General features: G+C 38.3%; 1 long non-coding RNA gene across 1 annotated transcript in view; it reads left to right on the top strand.

Moving 5' to 3' along the window:
- Positions 1–23,258, top strand: part of LOC106010489 (uncharacterized) — a 129,749-nt gene that overhangs the window by 99,421 nt on the left and 7,070 nt on the right. The window contains exon 3 of the long non-coding RNA XR_015439529.1: positions 22,698–22,946. This is a non-coding gene — a long non-coding RNA (uncharacterized LOC106010489). The remainder of the gene's footprint in view (positions 1–22,697; positions 22,947–23,258) is intronic.

Here is a 23,258-nt window from a genome sequence, read left to right on the forward strand (position 1 = left end):
ACTAAATTTGAAGATAATAATATACAGTATACTATTGTTATTCTTATTTTGTTATGAAATTTTTATTTTTTCATAAAATAAAAAAGAATTTAATTTTTTCCAACTTTATTTGTTACTGATTCAATGCAATCCTAATAAAGATCTCAGCAACTTATATTGTAGATATGAACTAATTTTAATATGTGGAAAAGCCGAATATCACAGATAATCAACACAATACTGAAGAAGAAGAGCAAAGTTAGAGGACTGACACTACCTGACATGAGGACTGCCTATAGCTATGGTAACCAAGATGATGTGATATTGGAGCAAAAATAGACCAGTAGATCAATGGAGCCAAAAGAAAGCCCAGGAATAGACATACAAATATAGTCAGCTGATGTCTAAAAAGAACAAAAGCAGTTCAATGAGGAAGTCTTTTCTACAATGATACTGAAAAAACTGGATCTCTGCATGTAAAAATGGAATCTAAATATAGACTTTATACCATTTACAAAACTTAACTCCAAATGTATCACAGACCTAATTGTCATATAAAATGATACCAGTTTTAGAAGACAACATAGAAAAATCTAGAACACCTTGAGGTGACTTTTTAGATATGACGTCAAAAGCATGATCCATGACCAAAGAAACTTGATAGACTGATTTCTTTAAAATGAAAAAAATCCACACTCTGAAAGGCATTGTTGAGAGAATGAAAATGCAAGCAACAGATTAAGAAAACTATTTGCAGGATATATACCTGATAAAGGACTGGTATCCTAATATATAGCTGGTAAGGATGTGCAAAATACTCTTACAACTCAACAATAAGAAAACAAACTATCTATTGTGGTTTAAATGTGCCCCCAAACTCTTGAATTACAAATTTGATGCCCAGTGCAGAGATGCTGTGAAATAAGACCCACAGAGGTGTTTAGAGAGAGTTGTGCCATCATGAGTGGACTGATGCCATTAGCTTGGGAGTGGGTTTATTATGACGCGGGTGAGCTTCTTACCAAAAGATGAGTTTGGCCCCTTCTTGGTCTCGCTCTCTCCATCAGGCCATGCTCCTATAGTTTGGATGCTAAATATCTCCTAATGGCTCACATGATATAGACTTAGACCAGAGGGTGATGCTATTGGGAAGTGGTAGAATCTTTTAAAAGGTGAGGCCTAGTGGGAGGTCCTGAGGTTACTGGAGACACTCCTTCAAAGGAGACTATGGGACATCAGCCTCTTCTTTTACCTTGTTTGCTTCCTGCTGTGAAGTGAAACTTTTGCTTCACCTCATACTCCCTCCCATTACCACCTGCCACTCCTACCAAAATCTTCAAAGTGGACTGCCCTATCATGGACTGGACACTCTAAAACCATGAGCCAAAATAAACCTTTCCTTTTAATAAGTTATCTCAAATATTTTATTATAGTGACAGTTAAAAGAGATATCTTACCTACACCATGAGAGGACACAGGAAGAAGGCCCTCATCAGATATGGCACCTGGAAACCCAGTTTCCAGAACTGAGAGACAACAAATTTCTATTCATTCTAATGTACTTGGTCTGTGGTATTTTGTTATAATAGCTCAAAATAGATGAAGACACCACCCAATTTAAAAATAGGCTTAAATCTGAAACAGAATCCTAAAAAAACAGTATATATAGAACACAAAGAAAGATATGGAAATATGCTCAATATAATGTCATTAGGGAACTGCAAATTAAAACAATGAAGAGAAATTACTACACAACTGTCAGATGGCAAAAATCCAGAACAAAGACAATCCCAAACTTGGTGAGGATGTGGAATTCACATTTATTCCTGGTGGGAATACAAAAGCATATAGTCACTATTGAAGACAGTCTGGCGATTTCTTACAAGACAGGGAGAGTTTTGCCATATGATTCAGCAGTCACGCTTGGTATTCATCCTGATGAACTGAAAAACATACGTCCATACAAAAATCTGAACACAAACGTTTACAGAAGTTTTAATAACAATCAGTAACAACAATTTAGTAACAATCAGTAACTAAAATGTCCTTCAGTAGGTTAATGAATAAACAAACTGGTACATCAACACAGTGGGCTATTACTCAGTAATGGAAAAAGCCAGAGCATCATGTCATGAAAAGATACAGAGGAATCTTAAACACATATTGCTGAGGGAAAGTAGCCAGTTTGAAAAGGCTATCTATTGCATGATTCCAGCTCTATGGCATTTCAGAAAAAGCAGACCCACACAGAGTAAAAGATCAGGGGTTTCTAGGGGCCTGAGGGGAGGAGAGGAAGAATAGTTGAAGCAGAGGAAATTTTAAGACAGGGAATCTCTTCTGTATATAATGATGTGTACTTGTCATTATACATTAGTCAAAGCATAGAACTGAGCAACACAAACTGTGAACCATTGCACAGCTCTTGACTTCAGTAATAATGTTTGGATATTGGCGTGTGAATTATAGCACGTATTATCACAGTCATGTAAGATAACAGGGGAAAGTGTGAGAGGAGGGAAGGGGAGCTTTATGGGACACGGGTGTTCAACTTTTCTGTAAATTTAGTTTTTAAATTAAAAAGCACTTTTTCCCATATATGAGTTTATATACACATAATTGTTTCTTATTCAGTTTAATAAGCAATTAGAAAGAGAAAAATTCTTTAATAAATCAGCAAGACAGTACTATGGACATGAATCTCTGGATAGGTGAGCTGAATTTCTCCCAACAGTTTATGGTGAAGCCTTTGCCCACCCTAGTCTAGGCCTGATCTTCATCTTCTGTCTGATGATCTAGCAGTGTCGTAGCTTCTGCTGTGCTCCTTTGCTCACATTCTGTCATACTTTTAAGACTTAAAAAACTTCTTGGTTTTTATTTTCTAATGTTCCATGAAGTTAATCTGCTACTCAGTGGATTGGTAAAGACAACCTAAGATGTGCTTGGCATGCTTCTTAGCACGTTAATTGTGTCAGCTCATTTACTCCTCATACCAATCCTAGTAGATGGGTAATGCTCCATTGTACAGAGGAGGAGACTGAGGCCCAGAGAACTTACCCAAGTCTAGTCAATCTGTCAACCAGGGACTAGACTCAGGAAGCTTGGCCTCATGGATCACTTGATACTGCCCTAGATCAGTGATTTAAACTTTCACAACCACTTGGGATACTTGTGAAGAATACAGAAACCTGCTCTTACCTAAGGTATAGTCAAATGGGTACCTAGAAATATGAGGCCTAGAAATATGAGATTTTGAAAGATATTCCAGGTATTGCAAATGCATGACTTTAAGAGTACTGTGTAACTCTAACTCTTAGTAAAGGACAAAAATTGGTTAAAAAAACCCAAAAAACAAACCCAGGACCAAAAAAACAAAGGTGAAGACAATTGTAGATGTACAATTAGCCCTAGAAGCAATAATATCAGGGAACAGAAAATGGATTTATAGAGATTAGTGGAACTTGGCATTTGACTTGTATGGCAATCATATCTTTCCATGACTGAATGATATGAGCTCAGTAAGGAGGCAGCGTTAATGCTGTCTACACACAGATTTATGGCTCTGAGACCAACCCTCCCTTCCAATCATGAGAAGACAAAGGAGAGCCCATAACTCAGTGATCCTGTTTTTCCTGCCATTGTGAAGGGTGACAGTTGCTGAGCAGCTTGTCAGACTTGTAGCAACGTTCAGGAATCCACTGGTCTCCGATGGGCTTGTGCTGACTGTCTCCAACACACCCAAATAGCAGCAAGCATTTGTTTTGTGACAACCTTTCAAATATGATGTAAAGGGGTTTCTGTTTGGGGGCTGGATTTTAAAGAGCAGAGAGATGCATGTGAGTTCTCTGTAAGGGACAATGTGTAGCAATAGCAGGCAGCCAGCCGGACACTGGTACACAGTGGATCAGAAGGTACCGAGGGATGCCCTTCAGAGGAAAGGAAGACATAGCTGAGCAAGTGCAGGGCACAGGCCAGTGGCCTGAGAATCTGATTCCATCTGTTCTTATTTGCTCTTTAAGACAATCTGGTTGGCCTGAATTTCTCAAACCCTTACTAATAACTTGGGCCTCCTAACAATCTCAGGGGCAGTAGCTTGTAAAGATCCAGATGCCAAGCCTTTAACCCATACTAACTAGAACTTTTGGAATCCATGCCTCCATATATTTTAAACCCATGTAGGTGATACAAGTGTGCATCCAAAATTTTGAGAGCAAGTCATCTGTATAGGATTTTATTTTATTTTATTTTATTTTATTTTATTTTTTTGGTACCGGGGATGGAACTCAGGTCCTTGCGCTTGCGAGGCAGGTGGCGGAACCACTGAGTTAAATCCCCGGCCCTACCTGTATAGGATTGTAAAAACTATTAGAAGCTGTTACATAAAGTTTAACCTAAGAAATAATGTTGGAATTCAAATCATATCTGTCTTAAAAGGAGAAAGATTTTTATTTAAACAATGGGTTGCAACTATGGCTGTTCACTAAACTAATTTTGGTAAATAAAAGTCCAGGCCCCATGCAGAACAGATTCTAAAACAGATTCTCAGGGTAGGGTATTTGGATGTGTATGTTTTTTTTAAAGCTACCAATGTGATGCCAGTGAGCACTCAAGGCTGAGAGCCACTGTGTTGAATGGAAGACGCTTCTCTTGATGGAGCAACTGGTCATTTGGTCCAGTGAAACTACTAGTAGGCTTTAGTTACACAAAGCAAAAGCTCTTCTAGGAGCTTCCATCCTTGACATTAAGTGCACAATAAAAAATATCATCCTTTTAGGGTAAAGTCTGAGAGCAACATTAAATTCAAAATTCTAAGGTAGCATCTTTTTTCTCTGGCCACTTAGTTTGACATCCTGATGTCTTCTGGCCTTCAAATGTTCTGACCAAAAACTCTATAGTGAGTCTCCTCCTTTTCCTCTTTAAATAATTTGTCTTTTGTTTATGGCTGCCTGAAAGAGTTTTCTTTTTAGTTTTCAGCAGTTTGACTGAAGTGCTTAGGTAGAATTTGTCTTTACCTTCTTAAGGTTCTCCAAGCTTTTTGTATGTGATTTCATTTCTTGCATCAGTTTTGGAAAACTCAGCCTTTTTCTTCAAATACATTTTGGCATCCTTCATCTTTTCTTGACCTTCTGAGATGTCTAAATACCTATATCTTAGACTATTTTTTAAAATAGATCTTAGTTACTCTTTCCATTTTTAAATATTTTTTCTTTATGCATTTCAGTACAGTAATTGCTCTTGATTTGTTAGGTTGTTAGCAATAGTGTCTAATAATTTTCCACATTCTAACTAAGGTAAAGAACATCTTCTCTGAATTACATTACTAAGCCCCATTTTACTGACAGACTTTGAGTCTCCATTGGAGAGGTCTTCTTTGGTTTGACAGTAAAACCGATAAGATGTTCACCACAAAATCAGGTCAATGATCTCTCTTAAACCATACTCTGGTCCATATCTCTGTATTTATGTTAAAGATTAATTTATGTCATGCTCATATTCAAAGTTGCTTAGAAATAAATGAGTACTTCCTCACAGTTGAATTACACCAGGGTACGACTTCTGATGCCTGTAGCCTTCAGGCAACCTCCAGACACCTGAAATTTAATTGCCACTGCCAGGGGATGCTGGTCAGTAGATCCTGTCTCAGTAAAGATTTATGAGCAGCCAGTTAAGGAAAAAATGTTGGCCAAAGTCTGCCTAAGGACAAAACCTCTCTTCAGGAAATAATCATCACATGTTTTATCTGATATACTCTGAGGCCAAACTCTCACACTTTCAGCAAGCTGAGAAGGACTGAAAGGTGTTGGTTTACAAGTTTGGAGACAGATTAAGAAGAGGAATGAATCAAGGAGGATTTGTAGATTACAAGCCTAGAAACCTGACATTAACTGAAATGGAGAGAACTTGGGCTAAATGGGGTTTTTGTGTGTGTGCATGCATGGAGAGAGGGGGAAAGAGAGAGAGAGAGAGAGAGAGAGAGAGAGAGAGAGTTTAGTTAGCTTGAGTTTCCGATACTCTTTAGATACCCAAGATGTCAAAGAAGCAGCATGTATGTGAGTTTATGACTTTGGACCTTGAAGGAGAAATTGGAATGGAAATGTTAATTTGGGAGTCTTTGACACGTCCATCTGTTTTGGTGACAGAACAGAGGGCACTGCGGGAAACTTGCTCATGTCCTGGAGTTGATCTCCACCAGTGCAGCCCAACATTTAGAAGTCAAACAAATAAGGAAAAGTTATCAAAGAAGATTGAAGAAGGGTCAGTGAGGTTGAAGGAAAACCATGAGAATAAAATGTCATCATGGAAACTAAGAGAAAGGCATAGTTAAAGAGAAAGTATTGAATTGTACTGAGATTAAGATGAGAACAAGTGACTCTTGTTTTGGGAATGGGGTTACTTGTAGCTCTGAGAAGAGTATTATCATTCCTAAAATTAGAGTTGAAAATTAGGGTTGAGAAAAAAATGGGGTGTGTGAATGAATAAAGCAACTAGAGACAACTCTTTGAAAGTACTGTTGTGATGACAACTGGGGCAATGACTGGAGAAGGATATGAAATTCACTACACATTTGTCTCAAGAATGGGAGATTTTGGAGCGTGTTGTTTGCTGCTGTGACTTCCATTAGAGGGAGTGAGATGATGATGCAAGAGATATGACAAATGAAGGAACAGAAGAAAAGACAGTTTGAATCAGAAGAGAGGAGAGAGAGTGTGATAGGTGTGGTGATATAAAGATGGAAAAGTTTCAGGTCTAAGTGCTTCTGTTTTCGTAGTGATCTATAGATAAGGACATAAACTGAGAGAGAGGGTGTGTGTGTGTGTGTGTGTGTGTGTGTGTGTAGGCTGATGACTTTTGACTGCCTCTTTACGAAGAAGGATAGAAACTGTATAGCTATGGACATGAACATTTTGTCTTATATTGATAATTGACATAGTAATTTATATGAGGGCATAGGTAGTATGGGGATGATAATATGTGGAGAGCATGATTTGCCTCTAAGCTGTTGAGAAACCCACAAAACTGCTGATGCATGCACACAGTGGCACTGCATAACTTTGCATAACTCTGGAGAGTAAGGAGCCTAGAGGATGACTATGGTTGACATTTCTGCCATCCCAGCAGGACAAGAGCTTACAGGCAGTGTCTCTGTCAGAACATAGCTAAGAATTATTACAACCACCCAGAGAGGCCCCAAGCAGGACTTGGCAATGTTGACAGCTACTTCTCTAGCTCAGTCAAGCCAGAATCCATACTGTACCATCAGTCTGAATGGAAGCTCTTGCCACAGCCAGGGTTGCTTTGAGGATGGTCAGAAATAACATGTACAGGCAGGAAAAGCTGGCTCAATTTGGAAGATAGATGTGATTCTAACAAAATTGAGTGATGGAGTTGGGTGAGAGGTGAAGGAAGTGAAGAACTCCCTGAGAGGAACAAATGAAAGGTAGACTTTTAGAACAGATGGTTACAGCTAAGATAGATAATAGGCAGGACTCCCCTTTTTCTTCCTGAAGGGGAAGAAGTGGGTTTTGGGAACAGGAGCCAAAGAAAGGAGACAGATAGTAAACTTCTAGGAGAAGCTAGTTAGATAGTAGGAAGAGTCACTGGGGTGTTGTGGGCCAAGATCCCTCCAGGAACCTTGAGAAGATAACTGGTCTCATCTACTGAAAGAGGGCTTGAAGGATTACAAATCATTTATGCCAGACCCATTTGGTCTGTGGTCAGATACCAGGTTCAGCTATTTTGCACTCAAAACCTAAGTCTGTGAAGAATCAACCAAATTCAAAACTACTCTTCAGCTTGGCCATAAATCTTAAAGCTGGAGATATACCCAGCAGCCCCACTGTGATACTAAAGCTAAATTATATATTGAGTCTTTAGCCTAGAACACTATGATTTTTCTGTCTCAGACAGCTGTTCATTAAAGATCACTTGACAACCTATGAAACACAAACTTTCACACCTTAATAGCTGACAGCTTGAACTCATTTCCCCCTGTTGTGGCTCTCAATTTTGGCTTCAGGCTCAAAGTTGGGGAGATGGGGGAAAAATGATTCTTTGTTCTTATCATGCCTGGTAGTTCTTTTTTCTTAAAGTATTTTTATTATAAAAGGGATAGATGGTTATTAAAAATGTGAAGAAAATATAGAAAAAAAGGAACTGTAAAAGCATTCCCAGTCCAATTCACTCACCAAAGATTGTTAATATTTTGGTATTTTCCTTCTACTCTTGTTTTCTACATGGAAAGACTTTTGTAACTTAGCTAAGATCACACTAGATATATGATTACTTAGGCCAAACATTTTGATTAATATTAAAAGCATTTTCCAAATGAGCATTTTTCAAAAATTTCTAATTTGAAATAATTTATAATAGGAAAAGTTGTAATAGTACAATAAATGTCCATTTATACTTCACACAGATTCACCACATGTTAACATTTTACCACATTTTGCATCATCTCTGTTTTTTGCTATGTGTCTGATATTAGTAGTACTGTTGCTTTGCTTTTTTGGAATAATTGAGATTGAGTAGAAGAATTTCTGGTTCTTTATTCCAGAAGATTTTGGCATGTATTTCCTAAAAATTTGGGCAATTTCATATAATCACAACACTGTGATCAAATTTAATGTATTTAATATTGATAAAATAGAATTAGCTAACAAAAATTCTTAATTTGGTATTCTAGCTCTCTTCTTGTTCCAAATGAATTTTTGGATTATTTTCTCAAGGTCCATGAAATACACTGCTGGAATTTCAATTGGGACTGCATTGAATCTGTATAGCAGTTTTGGAAGTATGGCTATTTTCATTATGTTGATTCTTCCTACCCAGGAGCAAGAGATGTCTTTCCATTTTCTGATATTGTCTTCAATCTCTCTTTTCAGAGTGCTATAGTTTTCAGAGAAGAGGTCTTTGATTTCTTTTGTTAGGTTGATTCCTAGGTATTTCAGTTTTTTGGATGCTATTGTGAAAGGAGTTGTTCGCCCTATTTCTGTCTCAGTGAGTCTGTTGTTGTGTAGAGGAAAGCTATTGATGTTCTTGTATTGACCTTGTATCCAGGTACTTTACTGAATTTGGTTATTAAGTCTAGAAGACTTTTGGTGGAGTTCTTGGGGTCTTATATATACAGTATCATGTCATCTGCAAATAATAACAATTTGACTTCTTCATTTCCTACCTTTATTCCTTTTATTTCTTTCTCTTGTCTAATTGCTGTGGCTAATGCTGTCAAGACTATATTGAACAGGAGTGGTGATAGTGGGCATCCTTGTCTTGTGTCTGACTTTAGTGTGAAGGATTTCAGTTTTTGACTGATAGTATGATATAGGGTGTTGGTTTTTCATATATGGCTTTTATCAGGTTAAGGTAGAGACTGTGCATTCCAATTTTTTGTAGGGTTTTTTTCATAAATGCATGTTGGATTTTGTAGACTGCTTTTTATGCATCTTTTGAGATGATCACATATATGGCTTTTGTCCTTGGCTCTATTGACACAGTGTATTACATTTGTTGATTTGCGTATGTTGAACCATCCATGCATAGAGACATGGCAGGGGGTATCACAATCCCCAACTTGAAATCATGCTGCAAAGCTACTGTGATAAAAACAGCATGGTACTGGCAAAGAAACAGACCTGAGGACCAGTGGAACAAATTAGAACATGCAGAAACAACTCCAGAAACATTCAGCCACCTCATCTTCGACAAAGGAGCCAAACACCCTCACTGTAGGAAAGATAGCCTCTTTAATAAATGGTGCTGAAAAAATTGGGCTTCAGCTTGCCAAAGACTAAAACTAGACCTATATCTCTCGCCATGCACTAAACTAAAATTGAAATGGATTAAAGATCTAAATATTAAAATAGAAATGCCAAACTGGCTGGAACAGCGGTTAGGTAGAACTCTTGAAGACATTGGTGTAGGAAAAGATTTTATGAACAAAACCGCAGTTGCCCATGAACTAGCACAAACAATCAAGAAGTGGGATCTCTTTTTACTAAAAAGCTTCTGCACAGCAAGAGAAACCACCAGCAGTGTGAAGAGACAACCCACAATGTGGGAAATAATCTTCACCTGCTATTCCTCAGACAAAGGACTACTATCTAGAATCTATAAAGAACTTAAAAAAAATCAGACCTCCCAAATTTAAAGATTCAATCAAAAAACTGGCATCTGAAGTGAACAGACATTTCTCACACAAAGAAGTAGAAATAGCAAATAAACATATGAAAAAATGTTCTACATCACTGGTCCTTTGAGAGATGCAGATGAAAACAACTCTAAGATTCCACCTCACCCCGGAAAGAATGGCTGCTATCATGAAATCAACCAATAACAAATGCTGGCAGGGGTGTGGGGAAAGAGGAACCCTGCTTCACTGCTGGTAGGAGTGTAGACTGGTGCAACCACTGTGGAAATCAGTATGGAGATACCTTAAAGAACTAGGACTGTCAGTCCCATTTGACCCAGCTAGTCCTCTGCTGGCTATCTTCCCCCCAAAATTGAAAAAATCATACCACAGTGATATATGTGCACCCATGTTCAATAGCAGCACAATTTGTAATAGCCAAAATGGAAGCAGCCTAATTGCCCATCAACTGGAGACTGGATAAAGAAAATGTGTTTTTTTAAATAAAATGGAGTACTACTCAGCCATAAAAAATGACAAATTAGAGCTAAATTATTGCTAAATGGATGCATATTGAGGCCATACTCTTAAGTGAAATAAATAGTACACACGTGTAAATACCAAATAGTTTCTGTAGTGTGAGAAACTGAAAGTGTAAATAAGGACTAAAAGGTATAATAGATAATGTGAAATAGGGAGAAAAGTGGCGAAGGGGAAGGGGAAATGGAAGGGGTAGGGGAAAGGAAAGAAGGAAATGGAATCAATATGAGAAAATGACAAACTGCAAACAAATTCTTTGTAAATAGGGAGGGATGGAGGGGTTGAAGGGAAGGCAGGGGAAAGGGGAAAATAAGAACCAAGAGAGATTATGTAAAGGTGCAAATTTCCAATGATGAATGTAACTGTATTGTATACCTAAAATGTACCAATGAAATTAGTAATAGTAAAAAATTGGTGCATGGATTTGGCTCAGTGCCTGCTGCGCAAGCGCAAGGAAACAAGTTCGATCCCCAGTACCAAAAAATAATAATAATAATAATAATAATTAACTGATACAGGAAAAAAATTAAGCTTTCTGCTGTGTGGTATTAAGAGAAGAGAATAGTAGGACACGAGAGGATCCTAATGATGGTAAAGGTGTGCTATAAATTTAGATGGGGATTACATTCAAAAATGCTTACAAAACTGGTAATGAGAAATGGGGATGGGAAATGTTTCTATATCTGATATAAATATTAGAGAAAAAATTAAAGTGAGACAAATGAGGCAGAGAAGAAAGAAAAGAAAAACTGAGTGAAAATAAGAAACAAGAGAAACTAGTACAGAAAAAAGACATGGATAAAGGTAGAAGGGATGTAAAGCAATGAGAAGAATTCCCTTACCCTGTATAAAGTATATTGCAAGAAGAAAGCAAGTGAAGAGACTGGTGTACACACACACACACACACACACACACACACTCCTTGACATCCTAATAACTTTGTTTTCTAGCCACCAGACTTCTAGGATTATTTTCTTAATCTCAGTTCTATTTACTGTACTTTATCTTTTGTCTGTCTTAATAATTAAAATGGTCCCTTGAACTCTAATACTAGTCTCATTGTTGGACTCCTAAAATGATGATGATCACATTGTAGAGACTGGAAACTGGTGTGTCTATCTGTTCAACCTGCACAGAGAAATGAATGCCTTACCCAGAGCCACATGAGATCAAGGTTATTAAAGATATTGATTTGGTTCTCTTGAAGCCCTCAATGGCAGAGGTATTTACTGCTAGTTGAGTATCCATCTGCTCCTTCCCATTTCCCAGTCCCATAACAGGGAATCTATGTTATAAAACTAGTTTTAACCAATGAGGTATGAGTAGAAGTAATGTGTGTTACCTGTTTGATTAAGCACTCAGTCCCAGTGTGGGATTCTCCTCTCTTTTCCTCCCTGCTCTCTTTCTCTATGGCTGACTGTGGCCACCATGTGTAGAGATGAAGGGGTCAAAACATGGAGTGTAGCCAACACTGTCAAGTCTCTACCTGGAGAATGGTTGCCTAGGAATTTGTCAAGGATTATAAAATGGAGTATTTAGAGATTAGCTACAAATCCGTCATTGGCATGAGGAGAAAATGGGAGAGAAATATACTCTGTCTAATTCAGGGTCTGTCCTAAGGAATAGCATAAAGACAAGAACAAAAACTCTTTGTTGGTTTTATTTTTTCATTTTTTGGTACCAGAGATCGAACTTGGGACCTTGTGCTTGTGAGGCAGGCAGTGGAACCACTGAGCTAAATCCCTGGCCCCCACAAAAACTCTTAATAACTCAAGAGTAAAGGTGATCCCAATGTGTCATCACCTATTAGGAAGTTACCTGCTGATATTCAAAATAACATCTTGAGTTGAATTAGGCATCATTTTAATTCACAGAAAAGGAAACTGAGGCTAATGGCTTGTCCAAGGGTCTGCCTGATTGCAAACATGCTCTTTCCTGTTGTACTCTCCTGAGCAGAAACTCCTTGGATGCAGGGCACCAATGACCAGAAGTAAAAATAATTAGAGCATTGGACACATCTTTCTTAATTCTAACAAAATATCAGGCCCAAGCCTCCCTTTGCTTTTATTTATTTTTAATTTTGAAGGGACAAGAAAGTACATGACAAGATGAGCGCAGTATCAATCTGCAAGAGCCATGTTTCATACTTGCTTAAGGGATTCCATATATTTCCTCAGACGATGTTCCTGGGAGCCAGAAAAGTTAAGCCTAGATTCTTTTAACATTTTGTAGCAAACTAGAAAATCCATCATTTTATTTCTGACAACACTTTTTCTAACCACAGACATGAGCAATTAATATGTTCATGCTTTTCAAAAAAAAGTCATCTGAGTTTTTTTCCTCTTGCAAAGAAAAGACCAGGATCTCTTCCTACCTTTGTAAATAGTTGTAAATGTTCTTAACTTATTATGAGAACTACACAGTTAAGGGCCTTACCCGCTTTCTACTATTATGTCCAGCCTCTGGTTGAACAAGAAGATAACTAAAAAATCTCTGCCCCATTTTTTGACTGCAGCTCACCTCAAGTTTTTCTTGAAGTGATGGATCTGCCCTGAGATCTCCATTATGCACAGAGCAGGACTGTCAAATAGGCCACAGCTGACAGTAAGTGTAGCAGAGGTCTCACAACATGACAAGCTTACACATGTGTTATAAAAACATGACTTCCATATGAATTTTTCTTCACTGTGGGTGGTCTCCGGGCTGGCTATAAACTTAGATCCCATTTGAGGACATTATGTTAGGAAGGTACAGATGTATGAGAGGCCCAGCAGACCTACGCATGCTGGAAGGTGAGGTTGAGGAATATCATATAGCATTTCAGCAGTTTATATAAAAGAGAAGCCAGAGCCTACATGTTTGTTATGCTAAGGTATTTGCAGACTTCATTTTAAGGGTATTTGTTTCTCTTTGTGGGCTGTGATTTGCAAGGATTGTGACATTCCATCACTGATTCACAAATTTTCCCTATTTTTCCTGCTACTTCCATGAGAGAAAAAAAAAATACTTCCCTGTCCCAGTGCTGAGTTTGACTATGTGACTTGATTTACCCAAAGAGGGTAGAAGTTGCAAAGTGCGGGTCCCATGTCTTGTCCTTAAGAGGCAACATATGTCCCTTTGTCTGTGTTGCACTTGTACCATTACCATGAAAAAGACACACTCTTAGTTTGCCAATTGTCCCACAAGAATAAGAGATAGTGGGGAATACTTGGATCTAATTCACATCCTGAAGTGAGGCCCAGTCTGGTACAGACTGGATCCACTGAATTCCAGGCATATAAATGAAAAATAAGTGCTTATCATACGCTGCTGATATTTTATGGTTATGAGTAGCCCAGCAACAGCTCACTGAGTACACTGATTAAAGTGTGTCTGCTTTTTCCTGGACTCACCACCCTCTGCATTGTCACAGAATATGTAATATCTTATGTTTTGTTGATTTTTGCACCAACTTTTTCCTGCAGGCTGAGCTCCTTGGCCCAGATATTTCTGAAAACCTCCAGGGGACAACTATGCATAATCACAAATCAGGTCAGAGCAGCTGCACTCTTGCATCTTCCAGATATCCGAGGCCTCCTGCCCAGTAGGAATAAGCATTGCTGCCAGTCTATGAGCCTTTGGGTAGGGCTATGCCTACATAGAACATCTGAAAATACTAACTAACTTCTCCAATTCAGGTCATATTTTATCACCAGGCCCCTGATGCCGTACTATTTTTCTGTCTGTCCAGGAAGGCCTGTGACAGTAGATTCTTTAAGGTTAGCAGTCTATGTGCAGTATGGTTTGCCTGTAAGACTGCATTGTGCAGTTCCTACCATCACTACTTTCAGATCCTGTGAGTTAGGCAAGTTGCCTCACCTCTGCAAACTTCAATTTTCTTACCTTCTAAATAGGAATAATAATTTTGACTGCTATAGAAGATTGCTGCTGAGTCAAATGAGAGGATATATGCCAAATGCTGAAAGTTGTAGTCACAGAATATTTGTCATTATTGTCCTTCCTCTTTTGAAATTTGTGAAGGTGATCATCAATTGAGTTTTTCTTCTCACCCACTTCCACTCTAATGGAGGAAATCACTGACACCTCAATCCAGAGGGTGATTCTGGAAGGAACTGGCCAGGATATGACTGTGGATGATTTTTTTTTTTTTTTTTACATTTTCTGCCTCCATTTCCTTAAATCAATTAATGGAGATACCTATCTTGTATTAGCTTTCTATTTGCCCCTATAGAAAACTGATGAAAATTCAATAACTGAAAAGTGCACAAATTGAATGTCTTACAGTTCTGGGGATCAGGAGTCTGTAATGGGCCTTTCTAGGCTAAAATCAAGACGTGGGCAGGGTTGTGATGCTTTCTGGAAACTGTGGCAAGAAATATCTTATTCCAGCTCTGAAAATTTACCTATGTTCCTTGGCTCACAAGTTCCTTCTTTCATCTCCAAAGAATGATCACTAAGTATTTCTTATGTCATTTGACTCTGCAACTAACTTTTTGCCTTTCTCTTCCATTTTTAAAAATATGTTTTTATTAGTGCATATCAATTTTACAAAATATTGACTTTCAATGTGGTATTTTCATCCATGCATATAACAAATTCAATTGTGTCCTTCCTCTTGGACACATTGCCCTCCTTCACACCTTCTTTCACCCTTCCCCTTTTTAAGATCCCACATATTAGAGGGAATGTGCTTGATAGTTTTGTTCCTGTCTGACTTATTTTGGTTACTATATTCATCTCTATTTCCATCCATTTTCCTGCAAATGACATTATTTTGTTCTTTGGGGCTTAATAATACTCCATTGTGTGTATATACAACACATTGCCTTTATTCATTCTTCTGCTGATGGCCTCCTAGTCTAGTGTGGGGTATTTTGGCTATTGTTCATGAACTATGCCTCAATAAACATTGGTATGCAGGTAACTCTATAATATATTTACTTTAACCCCTTTGGATATATATCAAGGAATGGCATAGCTGGTCATATGGTAGTTCTACTTTTAGTTTTTTGTGTCGTTTCCATTTGTAAAGACGCTTGTGAGTAAACTGATACCACCTGGATATGCTGGGATGACCTCTTTATTTTAAGGTCAGCTGATTAGTAATCTTAATTCTTTAATTCCCCTTTAGCCATGTAATCTAACATATTTCCTGGCTCTGAGGATTAGGATGTGAGCATTAGGGTTATGTAAGGGTTAGTTGTTAATATTTCATGAAGACAGTCAAGAGCAGGAGTGTTATTGCTATAGGGCTAGATTTCAGAATGTGAGATTGAGACAAAAGGATTTTCTGTACTTTTATTCTGAATTGAAGTTATACATTCAGTCAAAAGCAGGCTTTCACTGAGGATGCATATTCCCTACAGAATTTATTGCACGAGAAAAAGGCAAGTGAGGATGCAGAGAGAGACCCAAGAAAACTCAGGCAGCTGCAGTAACACGTTCACTAGGTTCACCAACCATGTAAGCCACTTCTGGTTGTGGGAAGAAGCCACTAGAAAAACAGCTTAGAAAGAGTAGATGTTATTACTTTCTAGGCCAGAAATTTGGGGAGATAAGAAAGGCTTTGTCCAGTGAGTCCATCGTTCATAAAAGCAACTGGGAAAGAAATCTCTGTCTTCCATCTCTTCATTCAGTTACTCATGACTCAATTTGCTCTTGCCCCTCCAGATTTGGTAAAAACTTTCATGCAAATAATTTTACTTAAATTATCTTCTCTTGGATTAGTCCTGCTACGTTATGAAAGTACCCAGACATTGTTGAACAGCAGCCATGACAGCCTAGTTTTAAGTGGAGATATTTGAGACAAAGGAAATGTAACATCCTGCGGTACCCAAGGACCTTCTTCCCTCCCTCCCTCCCTCTCTTCCCTTTCTCAGCTTCTTATTTCTTGGTTTAACAATGATGTGCTAAATTACAAACTGCACCCTACATGACATTTAGGTTTAGAAACAGTCAGAAGTAGTTTGATGAATTGGGTTTTTTATAAACTTCTAAAAAAAACTGGTAGAACATTGTAATAGTTATTTCAAAAATCTTTGTTTGAGAGAACAATAATCCAATGATCAGAACAAAAAGATAGCAAGAAATCATTTTCAGTTCTATTAAGTCTGTGTATGACATTTCATAATCTCTACATTGGCTTATTTAATGATTTTATACTATAATCTGAATTATGATTATTCATAAGTAGGGATTTGCATTTTGGATGGGAAAACATAAACTTTTGTAATAAAATGTGATATCAAAGAATTCCTTACACCTATTTATGGAATGGTGCTTGCTTCGGCAGCACATATACCTATTTATGGAATGAAAGGAAAACATTATCTTATTGAGATGAAAAGAAAGAACTCAAACTGATTTCTTTTTAATTGAGACATTATTGATTAATCAGCTAGGTGAATGCATTTAAAAAAATAGTTTACCATGTGTAAACTCTATTTTTAAAAACCAGCACAGAAAAGAGAATTATTGCACAATATCTGAAAACAGTAAGTTATTTCATAGTTTGCTTTTACTTTTAACAGAATCACTTTTTTGCAAGGACAGTCAGAGTTAGGGCTTCATATCTATCCTTATCAACAGTGATAGGTATTCCACACTGAATCTATGTGTTCTCTAAAACTTCATCTACAGAAGCCTTAAGTTCCAGTGTGGCTATATTTAGAGGAATGAAGTAATTAAGTTTAAACTTAAAGGAGGAGTTGAAAGTAATGGCCTGATCTGATAAAATTATTGTCTTTCTAGGAAGAAATACCAAAAGAAATACCAAAGAGCCCTTCTCTTTCCCCCTCCATGTGCTCAGGAAGTGAGTAGAATGTTGTCTATGAGTGAGGATGTGAGGCCACACTAGAAGCTTGCCATGAAATCATTTTGATGCTGAACTTCCCAGTCCTCAGAACTATCAGAAATAGGTTTCTGTTGTGTAAGCCAATTAGACTGTGCTATTTTGTTATAGCAGTTTGCGATGCTTTGAATGTGTTCTCCAAAAGCTTATGTGTTGGAAACTTAATCGTCATATTTATATGTTGATGGGACTTGGAGTTGGGGGCCTTTAGAAGGTAATCAGGGTTAGATGGAGTCATGACAGTGGGGCCCCCATGGTGGGATTAGTGGCCTTATTAGAAAAGGAGAGACCCAGGCTTGCACCCTTGACCTCCTGTCATGTGATGCCCTCTGCCATTATGCCCTATTACATCAGAAAGGCCCTCACCAAATGCCAATGCTTCCACATTGGACTTACCAACTTCCAAAACTATAAGAAATAAATTTCTGTTCTTTATAAATTTCCCTGTCTCAGATAATTTGTTATATAGTAGCACAAGTAGAATAACAACACACAGCCCAAGCAGATTACGACAGTACCCAAAGCTTTTGTCCTCTGCATATTTTCCTGTAGCTTCTGAAGCAGGTTTTTATCAAGAGTTTTGGCTGTAACATGTGCTTTCCTAGGCAGAAACTTTAAAAGCCAGTACACACTGCGACAGCTTCACTTTGCCATGAGGGGTGGCCATGGAAGCATGTACTGAGACGGAGCTTGTGTCTGTCTTGGGTACTGAGTGACAGGATGAGCAGAGGACCCTCCATACTAGATGGGTACCAGAGAGAGAAACTGATGTTTGCTAGTTAAGCCACTGAATGTTGATATATTTGTTTCTACAAAGTGTAATGCAGCCTATTTGACATAATCATTGTGTCAAGGATATTATTGCAAAACTTGGGTGATAAGAGAATTAATTAATTTGTGACTTTTAATTTCAAGGGTCTAGGGCCCAGGTGCACAGTGACACACTTGAAAGACTAGTTGGACATCCAAGTTGTTTCCCACTGAACCAAATAAGGATTCTTTGCTCTTAGAGGAAAATAAATAAAACTATGGAGACCATCAGCAAAGCATAGATGCAATACATTTCTGAGTCTTCTTTTTGAAATCAGTGTCCCTCAAAGGTGGAGTTTCTCTAGAAACCCCAAGGAATATTAGACATTCAAGAGCTGAAGCAATTGGTGTTCCATTTCTAGAAAAGTGTTGCATCCAGCTTGATTACGATCAGATTGACCCACCTCACCACATGGCTTTGCTGTATAAAACATCTTTGAAAAGTAGGGTGAGTGGGCAACCCACTTTCTAGTCCCCCTTCTGTGTCTCTTAGAGAGAAGTTTTCTTTCTCTCAATAAATTTTTCCTACTCTTAAAAAAAATCAGATCAAGTTTTGCAAAGTGTGTAGAGCTGAGTTACTTCCTAGAGTTCTTCATATCTCAATCACAGGAGATGAAGAGGATAGACCACATGCCTAGTACGGGAAGAGATGTGGAGGGAAGGTCTTTCTCGCCTAAGAGGACCTTCTATTTGGTAATGAGGGAAAATGTAGCCTCTCTCCCTGCTGGTCCCATTGTCTAGGTGAGCATTTAAGTCCCCTTCTGCTCTAGCCCCACCTGCCTGTCCAGCCACATTTCCCATAACATATTTTTATGTGCCCAATTTTAGCCCTATTAAACAACTATGCTTCCTTAATCCCAGAAGCTGTTCTATGGCTCTACATCTTACATTTTTTGTCCCTTCTACTTGGCATTCCCTTTGTATTCCTTATTTCACTGGACAATGTAGATTCATCCTTTGAGATGCACCAGATTTGTCACCTCCTCTGTGAAATGTTTCCTACTCATCAATGCCATTAATCATGTTTATTTTATGCTACTAATGTACCTAGAACTTACCTTTGTTCAATAAAATCCAGGAAATACTTATTGGATGCATACTATGTGCCAAACTCTCCGTTGACCACAGAGTAAAGACCAGAAAAAGCAGGTAGGATTTTGTCTCAAAGTTCATCATTCCAGTTATTATTACTGTGTAATAATTTACCACAAAACTTAGAGCTGCATACAAGAGCAACCATCTTTCTGTCATGATTCTGTGGACTGGGAATCCATGAAGGCTCCAGCTAAGTGACCAGCATGGGGTCTTCATGGAGTGATGTTCAATGGTGGCTGCAGCTGGAACAATGGAAAGGGAAAGCAGCAAAGTGGCTGTCAGCTGGCTGAACATCTCTTTCATTTAATGTGGTTTGGAGACTCTCCAGGTGGTTTCTGTGCATTGACTAGTTTGTGCTTTCTCACAGCATGGCATCCTCAGGGTAATTGGATTGAGTACATTGCAACAAAGCCTTCATGAGTGAGTATTCCAGAAGGCAGGGCAAAAGATACTTGCCTTTTAGGACTTGGCCTTGGATGTCACACAGCATCACTTTGGCTGTATTTTTTTACCTCAAAGTAGGACACCCAGTCTTCTCAGATGTAAGGGCTGGGGATTTAGGCTCTACCTCTTGATTCATTTCTAGAAGACCATGTAGGATGGAGGATGTCACAGCCATCACATCCTGTCAATTTCACCCAGAACCCATCACTGTTTAATGACTGTTCATCTCCTTATCCAAACCACAGCTTGCTGAGCATATGAATGAGATCTTATACTTTGTATGTTCTCAAAATGCAGGTGGTATCTAGAAGAGTTAAAATACTCAGCATATATATGATATGCATAAAAAGGAATAAACATTTTCTTCTTTGAAGTAGCACATTTTCAATTATCTAGCAGGATTTGTTTTTTCTTAGATGTCTATGTTAGTAAGGGTTCTCCAGAGAAGCAGAACCAATATATGTGTGCATGCATGTATGTATGTGGATAGAGATTTATTGTGGAAATTGACTATCCTCATTATAGGCTAAGTCCACTGGCTGCCGTCTGCAAGATAGGGAACAGGAAAAGCTGGGGGCATCATTTGGTCCTAATAGGAAGCCCTGAGAACCAAAAGAGCCAATGGTTGTGCCCTAGAGTCCACTGGCCAAGAACCAGGAGCCTCTTCAAGGGGAGGAGAAGATAAATGTGCCTGCTGAAGAAGAAAGTATGAATTTGTCCATTCTTTGCCTTTTTCTTCTATGCAGGCCCTCAGTGGATTGGCTGATGCCCAGTTGTTTTAGTGATGGCATCATCTCTGCTCAGGCGACTGAGGAGAGTGCTGATGTCCTTTGGAAATAACTCTCTCAGATTCACCAGCTATCAGAACATCCTCCAGCCTAGTCAAGGGACTCATCAATTTAACCACAATAAAATCACAGTCAAGTCTCTAAAACTCGTCCAATAATCTTGATGTGGGCACAAAATTTATTTTTCCCTTGTAGTCCTTCCAGGTTCTCTGGTTTTCATGCTGTAATATTGTAGCTTCAAGAAATTTGGTTGCCAGATGAAAAATGTCAGGGTCTTTTGAAGTGTTAAGATTTCAGTGTTAGAATTCTTTAGAGAAATGCAGATTTGGATACTCTGCTGGTTTTATACACCAGAATTATCTTTCCCCAGGATGACATAACTCTTTACCCTTCAAAGCCACACTAGAAAACTTTTTTTCTTATCTCTTAATAGTGTCTTAGCAACCATCACATGCCAAAGGTTTTCTGAAGCTGCTTCATTAGAGAATAAATCCAAAATTTCCCTAAACACTGTTTTTCCACCAGTTTGATCAGAGGGCATTAGTCAGTGCTTTGTCTTATGTGTACGTGTTAGTCAGCTTCCTTCACACATGAAGAATGATTCTGAGTAAATCCCCCATCTCTTTGCTCAGGAAAAATTTTAAGCAGAATAAAATAGGACCAATACTAGATAACTCCATGTTGATGCCAAAAGTAACAACTATTTGCAAAGCTTCCTTAGACCCTTTTTGTTTCCTTGTTCTGTCCATGTCTTGTTTGCAGTACACAATTTTCATATATTTATTATTATATATGTTATCAATATATTGTATAAATATTGATGATAACGTTCATTACTAAGTTCCTATCCAAATAATTTTATTTACTCATCCCAGCTGCTGCTCAGAAATATCCTATGTTGCTAATATGCTATTTACCATTTTGGAACTTCAGAGATGTTAAATTTTACCCAATTTAATAAAGGCAACAGGTTCTGGTCTTAAACACTCATACATCTGAAATGATTAAAGGCCAGACTTTTTCTCCTCTGAACTTCTAGTGAGGAAATCGTGGGTATCTGGGAAAGGTGCTCAGTCCCTGTGAATGCTGTCTCTGTCCACATAAGCTCTCCTCTGGCCATTGGCTTCCCCTTGTTTCTTCACCTGTCCCTGTGATGGTCCTTTTACCTAAAAGAGGAGGGTTGAGTTGGATTTCCACTGTGAGGACAACTGCCATCAATGCTGTGATGTTCGAAGCAAGGGTGGTAGATCTTTGCCCCCTACCCCATTACTTCATTAGAAACCAATAGAAAGGAAGGTGAAGCATCATTTGATATAAAGAGCCTGGTGCTGGGAGAGAGGAAATCATGGTTTGAGCCTTTGTTCATCTGCTTGCTGCATAGTCTTGAGCAAATTGCTTAGCCCCTTTGAGCCTCAGATTTCTCATTTGAAAGAGTTAATATTATCTGTCTCGCCTTGCTCTCTGGGTTATTGTGCCGATCAAGTGATTTGATCATGGGGGAAATTGCTTTGCAAATTGTAAAGTTTTATATAACGTTGATTATTTTTATCAGCGATGATCAGCAGGGTGGTTTCCCTTAGGGAGGTGGCTGTGCTGGAAGAAGAGTGTAGTGTAAAATGAGGAAGGAGGAGATAGGTCCCTGAGGATGGCAATTGCTAGGAAGGAGTTTTGAAATGGGGTGTTTTGTTGATGTTATTGAAGCTGGGGTGAGGCAAAGAGGGGGGGAAATGATAGATCTACCAGAGAAAGAAAAGCATAGATATTTTAAGATGAGATTTTTTTTCAGTTGTATATTAGAATGGACAAAAAGCAAAACACATAAAAAAGGTATCAAAGCATATTTAGTTGCATTCATTTATTCCTTTAGGAAAAAATTTTAGGTGTTTACTGTGTGCACAGAACACAAGTTATTGGAAGAAAATACTAGATATCTGTTTCCATAAATTAATCTCACTACCTTGATGAATAAAATGTTTAGGTGAACATTTAGGAAATTCAGATAAACACATGATTTTGTTTGCTGACTTCAACTATTCCCAACACTTCCATTTTCTTACATTTGTACAGGCTGTGGAGGAGAGAGCAGACCAGGAGGAAGCAGGATGTGGAATATACATAACCTCTGGAGTCTGATGACTCAGTCAGCACCCTGCACAAAAGACTTCTCACCAAATCTCAGTTTTCCTGAGTAACATCACCTCTCAGAGCTGTCAGGAGATTAAATGGTATTACGACATCATGTTTGGCAAAACATTTGTAGACTGCACATCTTTTGCTATCCTCTGTTTTGAAGGCTGGTGTCTTGTGATGGATGAGGTAAGCCCTACCTATATTTGGTCCCATTTGAGCCTTCCCTTCTTGGTGCTCCTTGCCCCCAGTTGGATACCCTCTCCTCTACCAGGGAAGTATAGTGCCACCTCTCCTTTTGAGCAGAAGCCATAGATGAGAAGCTTTACCATTGGAATTCAATGATATTGCACAAGTTATTTCAGTTCTGTCTTCAGAGTTTTATTGTTTTGCTTTGTTTTTCATCTGTGACAAGGAATAGGTGTAATTATCTTCTGGGTGTTGTGTTCTGGAGAACTTTTATAATTGTAAATGATAGAAAATCTAACACAGGCTCAAATG

This window comes from Heterocephalus glaber, unplaced genomic scaffold (genome assembly GCF_053883595.1).
Source record: "Heterocephalus glaber isolate CG9 unplaced genomic scaffold, H.glaber_assembly_v1.0 deba00001472, whole genome shotgun sequence".
In the NCBI taxonomy this organism is placed as follows: domain Eukaryota; kingdom Metazoa; phylum Chordata; class Mammalia; order Rodentia; family Bathyergidae; genus Heterocephalus; species Heterocephalus glaber.